Genomic DNA, 8,473 nt, shown 5'->3' with positions numbered 1-8,473 from the left:
CCCAAAAGCTAAGTAGTGGCAGAGGACCCTGGGCCCTGAAGCCTCCCTCCCTCTTATCTGGTGACCCCATCATGTGGCCTCAGCCCTGGGGAGGAGGGCCCTGACTGGAGGTGGTGCCCAGCAGCATCCTGGGACAAGGTGCCAGGAGGGCAGGCCTGTCTTTGTTGCTATGAGGCAGGGCAGAGGCAGGCAGGTGCCAGTGGGGAGAATGGGGTGGGAGCTGGGGGCTATGTGGCCATCTCCTGGATGTGATGTCAGGCTGGGGGACATGGGATGCATGGGGAACATTGCCCTGTGGGCTTCATTGGCCCATTCGTGGGCAGGGAGGGTGGTTGGGAGCACAGCCATCTGGAAGACAGGAGGACACTCAGGGAGGTGAGCGGTGCCTGCACAAAGTTGGGGGTGGCTTCCGGGGACAAAGGGCAGCCAGGGGGAGGTATCAATGCCCTCTGTTGTTGGGGGTGAAAGGCATCTGACTTGAGGTAAGAGGATCCCTGTCCAGACCCAGGCTGCTGTGGGACCCTCAGCAGGGACATCTTGGAGGCTCCAAACAAGCTGGGATACAGGGAAGATGACTTGCCTGGAAGTCAGGATCACCAGCCAGGGTGGCTGACCCTGGCATGGCTGTGTAAGGCCCCAAGGTAGCTGTCCACCTACCCTGCAGTGAGTGCCTCTCACCAGCCAGCAATTGGGCCAGCACCCAGAAAGCATCTTCCTCTGGCAGATACAGGAGGAGGATGGCGGTGATGCGGCTCAGGTCCCTGTGGTAGCCCACCTCCTGCAAGAGCCAGAGTCACCGTGGAAGGATGTCACCTGGGAGGGCTGAGGCCACCTGGGAGGGCTTATGTCACCAGAGATGGCAGAGGTCCTCAGGGACACCTGCTACAGGCCCCTGGGGATTTGGGGTGCAGCCTCTGCCCTCCTCCCCTGGCACTGGGCATGAGGACTCAACAGGTCATGCACGACTCAGTTGACAAGGATCCTGGGGGGACTCCTGCAGCGAGCGTCCAAGCTCACATGGCCCAAAAGGGCACAGGCAAGGATTGATCATGCCCCCTCCCCTGGGCCAGGCTGGGGAGGCCACTGTGCCAGGCCTGGAGCAGCACCTGTGAACTGCACCTGCCACAAGGGTAGGCAGCGGGGCGCTGACCACCACACAAAAGGTCCTGCAACAGCCCAAGGGCTGCCTGCAGAGAGTCATGGGGACAGTGTGAGGATGCTTCCATCAGGCCAGCCGGGATCTGTCCCGTGTATTCCCTCCCCCGAGCACCTTTGGGCACATGAGACTTACTCCTGTGTATTTTGAATGATGAGGCATAGGAGAGTGGCTGGGTCCAGACTCCACGTGGGCAGCCCATGGAGTTGGCTCAGTGGCTCTCCCTGCCTAGAATGGTCTGGAAAGTGGAGGTGGAGCAGGAGCAGCCACCTGGGTGACCCCCTCCTTGTCTGCTGCACTCCTATGGGGTTCAGGGAAAGGGAAAATTGGATCTCTGCCTGGTTTCTGGTGAAGAAGAGGCTTCCTCAGGATGCAAACTCATTTCATGACAAGAGGCTAACTCATCAGGCACCTCAGCAACTTGTCAAACCTGTCTCCTATGAGGACCATCCCACGTGGGACCCTGCCAAGCTCCTAGGCTTTGGGGCAACACCAGGAGGGGAAGGTCATTTCTTCATCTGAGGCATGGTGTTTGGGTCCAGGTGACACCAGGAGTCTGGGCTTCAACCCTTTTCTGCCAGCAGTGAGCTTGATTCCTGCCTACTATGTCCTGGTGGGTCACGAACACTGAATTTTCAAGAAGTGCCAACACCCCTGAGAGACACCCATGCCTGTGAATACGGGCACATGGCCCAGGAATATCGCTGCCCGGGAATACTCACAGGGTTATATGTAGAGGAGGCCATGAGGATGTCACATAATTCCTGCTGCCTAGAAAAGAGAGAAAAGAAGGTTTTGTTTTGTGTGGGTGCTGTCAGTTTCATCTTGTCTATAAACCCAGACAATGAACACAATTCTGGGTTCAGATGATCCCCCAGATAAGCAGTGAGCTCTTCAGGACACCTGAGTTTTTCAGAGTTTTTACAGTAAAATCCACATTCCTTGCAATGCAAATATCACAGGTGTACAGTTGGATCAGTGATCATTTTCACTCTAGTTGACTTTTTCTTCCCCCTTTTTTTGGTTTGCACACACGGAAGTCCAGTCTTTGGGACATGTAGTTCCACTGTTCTGAACCAACGTGCAGAGCTTCCCGTCCACCACTGCAGCCCCTCCCAGAGCGGCTCCTTCATCCTCCAAGTCCCCAGCGTGTCCCCTTTGCAGCCCATGTCTCCAGCTCTGTCAGCTGCTGGCCATCCTGACCTGTTCTCTATCCCTATGGTTTACTTTTTTTCAGAATGGTCGATGAACTGGAATCCTATGGTGGTAGCCTGAGGGGTCTGGCTTCATTCCCTCAGCAATACTCATCTAAGATCTACCCATGTTCCTGCGGGCATCGGGGGTTCGTTCCTTTTCCTCACTGAGTCATCTCTGTCTGAAGAGTGGACCCCCCTTCCTCCTCAGTTCCCCTGTTGAAGATCATCTCTGTAGCCTCCGGGTGTGAGTGACAATCAGGCAGTGAATGTGATATGCAGGTTTTATTTGCACATCAGTTTTCAAATCAGTGTGGTCAATATCTGTGACACTTTGGTGACGTGTGGTACGAGGCCACTGAGCTTTGTGAGCCACGGCCCATCTGACTTCGGAAGTGGCTGTGCCCTGTCACGTGCCCGCCAGCCATGGATGAGAGTTTCCGGGGCCCTGCATCCTCCCTGGTATTTTGGGCTGTCAATGTTGCCCAGGAAGGCTCCCAAGCCCCACCATCCTGCCACCTTCCTGTGGGTCCCTATCCTGGCTCTTTGTGGGTCACGGAGAGCACTTTTCACCATTCTGCATGATTTTTTTTTTCTGCCTTCCATCTCCTTGGGAGCCACCTGGGTTCTGGCCCCACATGTCTGTCCCAGCCTGGCACAGGGCTTAGAGCCGGGGAGGTGCTCAGTCCATAATGCTGGCTGCTGCCTGGGCCAGGAGAGCCCTTGGCAGCTCTCTCACTTTTCCTGGATGACCGCGGCCTCTGCCCTGGGGAAGCCCTCATCCCTCTGGATCGCCCCCATCTTCCCTTGGACCCCTGCAGCTCCCATAGGCCTTATCTGACTCGGAATCATTTTCTAAACATCATTTAGTTCTGCAGGGTGTGGCTGACATCTAGCTGGATGCGGTGGGTGATCCTGGAGGACCTCTTGCCCTTCTCCTTCATGACCTGTAGGGCAGGGCCAAGAGGAGGAAGCAGCCTCAGAACAGACAAAAGATTCCCTGCCCCTAACAGCAGTCATCCCACAGTCAGCACTTCTGGAAGGAAGGGAAGAAGGTTTCCTTCTGCAGAAAGCTCCTTTTTGCCTTGCTTCTGAAGCCAGGGAGGGTCAGCAGAGCCCAGAGCACCTGTAGTGCCTGAGTCACCATCTGTGCCCAGGATGTGCGTCTGACCACATCCCCCACCCCCAACCTGGGCTTGACGTTCCCTCTAGCTGGAGTCCTGGGCTTCTGACATGGCCCAGCCTGTTTGTCCTGCCCTGGCTGAGTGTGGGAGGGCTGTACCTTGCACTTCCCTTCTAAGTCTTCACTTTGTCAATGTCTAGCAGGAGTGACCATGCCCAGCCCCGCACCGCCAGGGGAATGCCTTTGTACACGTTTCGAGACAGCTACAGAGAAAAGAATGCTCCAGTGAGACAGGACATGGGGTGACTCGGGGAGGAAAGCTGGCAAACAGGCCTGCTGTCCTATGGTGAGGATGGGGTGCCACCCACCCACTGAGAGGCAGACAGTGCCAGGTCACAGCCATGGGCACCTGCCTCCTGGCTCTGCAGAGAGCAGTCACAGGGGCCACTCCCTCCCCATGTTACCTTCTTGCTGCTCCCATATTTTGTCCAGTCTGCAAGCATCGTCAGCCACTTGTCAGTGCATTTTATTACCTGTCATCTTTGCTCTCAAATGAGCTGTGATGGAGTTAGCCGGGCTGCCAGGCCTCCAGCAGCAGCCCATGGATGCTGGGTCCAGGGCTTTGGGGCCCTGAAGGGACCCAACCTGAAGGAGCCAGGAAAAGGCAGACCCCAGGGACTGAGACCCTCTGAACTAACTGGAGCTGGTGGTCTGGACTGGTGATGCCGGGACACACCATCTTCAGGCCACAGACGCCCGGAGTTTTAGTTGGGTCCCAGCCTTCAACTGGGGACTTGGTGCAAACAGGCAGTGGACTCTGAGCCAGGACTGCAGTTCTTGGTTTGAGTTTTGGTCAAAGCCTCATGGGAACACAGTCCAGCCAGAATGGCCACCCCTCCCAGTGACAGCCGTGGCCCACTCACCACTGCCCAGGCCCACCGGCCGCCACCTCCGCCTCACCGACCACCCCGATTCCCTGTCCTTGGAGCAGCCTCCCATGCAGCAGGCACAGGCTCTTACCTTCACCTCCAGGGCACTCATGGGGGTGGCTCTGTTTCACTGTAAGGCAAGCCAGGCAGAGCTGAGGACCTGCCCAGGGCAGGAGCCATCCCCCTCCCTGAGAGAGAAGGACCAGCCCATCCCCATCCACCCTAAGTCTCAGCTCGGGACAAGGCACAGGGAAGGAAGGCAAGGGCCTCCCTTTGGAGCTGAGGCACCAGGAGCCTGGAGAAGAGGGAGCTCGAGGCTGGCCTGGCAGGAGCCACTTGGGGCCAGCCCCTCCTGGGCTGGAGGCAGCACCCTCTGTGGATGCTGACAAAATCCAGTCCTGAGACAGCATGGGTTCTCTCCAGGGTGGGTGGCTGAGCCCTGACTGACAGCATTGCCTTGCGAGTGACCACATCACCCACCAGAGTCCAGGGAGCCTGGCCTGAGAGCTGCCCAGTGCCCTGAGGACACACCTGGAGCCCATCCCACCCGACATTCCCCATGGGCCTTGCAGGGTGTGACCTCCCAGTGTGCACCTGCCTCTGCCTGCACCCTGGCTGCTGACCCTTCCTGCTCCCCATCTTCCCCCCATCCTGCCTGGCCCAGACTCCCTCTGGCCACCCTGGCCCTTCTTTGACCCTTTTCCTGTCAGAGCCTAAGAATGAGCCCTCCCTCTCTGACCCATCCACACCCCTGCCTTGGCCACTTTCTCACGGGGCTGCCCAGCGCTGCTGGGGAGAAGCCTGGGGTGACAAGGGTGACCAAGGGCCCTGCAGGCAGTGGGGATGGCCCTACCACCCCGCCTCCAGCCTCAGCCAGCTCTCAGGGCAGTCGGCCTTTAGCCCTCAGCCTCCTCCCAGCCACTGCAAAAACCAGGACATGGGGTGCCTGACTGTCCTCCCCCTACAGTCCTGCCTGCCCCGACTCCACCTCCCCCATCCACCCTCTGTGGCGCTGACTGAGCCAGCGGGAAGCAGAGTCTCTGGAGGGCCATGCAGAGCCTTGGGGACTGACCAAGTGCCCCCATTGAGGGGTCCCAGGTGGGCCACAGTTCCCAGCCTACCCCACCTGTCATGGGATTCTTTGCAGGGTGTAGGTATACAAGAAAATTTTGGGGGGTGCGGGGTGAAGAATTTCAATGTACATTATCATGTATTATCTTACTGTGTAAATGCTTCTAAGAAGAGTTAAGCAACTTAAGGTTTGCATGCTATTCAAAATATAGCTTTAAATGCTAATAAAAAATGGATGCAAATGAAAAGTCTCTCTTGCTGTGGTCCAGGGAATCTCGATCTTTCTTTCAGAGAGACTTGCAGCTTTGAGTTGGAGCTGCCCTCTCCTTTCTGTCCACTGCACACCCCCACAACACATACACATGCACATACACACATGCACACACACACGCATACACACACATGCACACACACATGAATACACACATGCACACACACATGCATACACACATATGCACACACATGCATACACATATGCACACACATATGCACACACACATGCACACACACATGCATACACACACATATGCATGCACACACCTGCACACACACACACACACACACACACTCTGCTTCATGCCCTCACTAAGGAGGCATGGAAGGGAATGTGTGTCTGTAAGGAAATGACAGCTCAAGCCCCTTGTTTCCTGGGTGTTTGCACAGGCACCCTCCCGGCAGACCGTTCTTTGGTCTCTTTCTCCCTTTTAGTGAAAGAGAGAAGCAGAGCCCCAGCGGGTACGTGGATGCTTAGGGCCCAACCCAAGGTCATAAGCTTCCTCAGGAGCCTGGTGAGATGGTGGCACCACAGGTCCTCCCAAACCGAGGGGGCAGCATTCGGTGGAGCCTTGAGCCCAGGAAGGTGATAGGTGGGACGTCTTGGTTCATTAGACACAACCACAGTGCAGTGAGGAAGGGCAGCCACCAAAGGCTTTATTCTCCAGGAGGAGGGGCTCTCGGGGGCTGTGAGCAGGAGGCACAGGGACTTTATTGCACGTGTGTTTAGGTGATGGCAACCTACAGCTGCACTGGGAACTGGGACCCAGAAAGTCATGACCTCCTGCTCTGTCTCTCTCTTCCTCTCTGCCTTCTCTGTCTCTCTCCTTATCTCTCTTTTTCTCTCTCTCCATCTCTTTCCCTCCTCCTCTTCCTCCTTGCCCCTGTTCAGGCACCTGGGACCCTCTCCAGGGTGCATCTGCACACAATGCCAAGGCCGCCATCTATCAGGGCACACTCGCAGGGCGCCTCCACCTTCCATCACCCATGGGGTTGAGGGTCCCAGGTATGACCGCACTCTCCTGGGTGGGGGTCCTGTGCTCAGGGAAGCAGAAGCTGCAGGTCTCCACTGACTCAGGAGATGTGCCCACAGGACTGCCAACTTCCATCTCGTGATCTGCAGAGGTGATAGTGAAGGGTGTGGGCCAGGCCTGGCCCTGCACCGGGGTAGGGGTGACGGTGTGGGCAGCCATACTCTCCCCTGACCCAGGAACTAAGGGCAATCACCAGGCTATGATCACCAGGGGGACCAGAGGACCCAGGTGGGTGTCAGTGTCCCTCTCTTGCTGACCAGAACCTGTGCTGGGGCAGGGGTGGGCAGGCAAACCTTGGCTCTCACTTCTGCCCAGCCCCAAGCCTGCCATGCCCACCAAAGGGACACCTCCTCCAGGGCTTAGCCTGATGTCCCTGCATCCTGAGCACCCCCGGCCCAGGCAAGCCCAAAGGCTGGCACCCCACACCCACCCTTCCCGGGTGCCACTCTCCTAGGTATCTGCCTGCCAGGATGTCTTAATCTGATTTTATACAGCTACAGCAAATAATAAGGATGAGCCCCGGGCCTCTCCACCTAGAAGCAGGGGCAGTGACAGGACCGAGGGATGGTCTGAGGCTTGTCACGCAAGCAGTGAGAAGGGCGAGGACCCCAGTTTCATGCACTCACCCTGGGAAGACTTGGCCGGACTTTGACAGGGCCTTGAGCGGGGCTGGCAGGAGCAGGGATCCTCCTCTTCTTGAGGAAGCAGGCCACCACCACCAGGAAGCAGCAGAGGATGGCACACAGTCAGAGCCCCAGTATACTGTAGACCAGGGCCAGCTGATCCACACTCAGCTTCAGCCCCGGGAGAGCTGCAAGACAGCGTGAGACCCCTCTCTGCAGTGCCTCCTCCTCTTCCCCTCATTAGGCTCAAGCAATCCACATGCCCCCAACCCACCCTGCTGCGAGCCTGTCTGGCTCCTGGAGAGGCTGGGCTCCTTTCCTGACCCTGAGGCTGGCTGGGATGCTCTCTGGATCCTGGAGGAAGTTGATCCACACCCCATCCTGGTGGCAACTTCCCAGGGCCTCGAAGCTGGACAACGTGAGCTGGTCCAGGATTAATAGGTCCAGGATTAATCTGTTACAAATCTGATGAATCTCTCACTGGCCATGGATTTCGAACTCACATTGGAAGCAGAAGGCTCACATTACTGTTGCCAGAGAGTGGGCTTGTTCCATGATGGGGGTCACCCATGCTTGCAGCAGATGCTTCAGATCTGAGCACTGGAGATACAGGCCCTAGAAAGACAGAGAGATTTCCTGCATGGAGCTTACTGTCTGGGGGAGCCGACCACCTCACCATCCCAAGCAGAAACAGACCATCACAGCATGACAATAGCCTGCAGGCGTGGTGCACAGAACCCTGGCAGCTCATCCTGGGGAAGGTGCTCTAGTCTGGGAAAAGGCTTCTCAGAGAAAGGGGTCTGTTTTATTTTTACTTTTTCATCATAGAAGAGTGCACAGTTTAAGTGTTCAGCTTGATGAACTTTTACCCACGGGTGCACTCAGGCTCAGCCCCCAGACCAAGCTGGACAAGACCAAGTTCATGCCCAGCCCCTAGAGGGCTCCTTTGTCCCCTCCCATCCAATACATCCCCCCAGAAGTAACTACTCTTCTCAGCCCTTTGCTGTAGATTAATTCTGCTTCTTTTTGCCTTCTATAGACGCATGTGGAAGGTGCTCTTTTGAGTCCAGC

General features: G+C 56.8%; 1 pseudogene; it reads right to left on the bottom strand.

Annotated features, from left to right (window-relative positions):
• Positions 1–1,791: 1,791 nt before the first annotated feature.
• The window catches only part of LOC129017503 (TBC1 domain family member 28-like), an 81,460-nt pseudogene continuing 74,778 nt past the window's right edge, over positions 1,792–8,473 (bottom strand).

This window comes from Pongo pygmaeus, chromosome 19 (assembly GCF_028885625.2).
Source record: "Pongo pygmaeus isolate AG05252 chromosome 19, NHGRI_mPonPyg2-v2.0_pri, whole genome shotgun sequence".
Lineage (NCBI taxonomy): Eukaryota > Metazoa > Chordata > Mammalia > Primates > Hominidae > Pongo > Pongo pygmaeus.
Note: the sequence above shows the minus strand (reverse complement) of the source record. Positions and strands in the feature narration are given on the sequence as shown.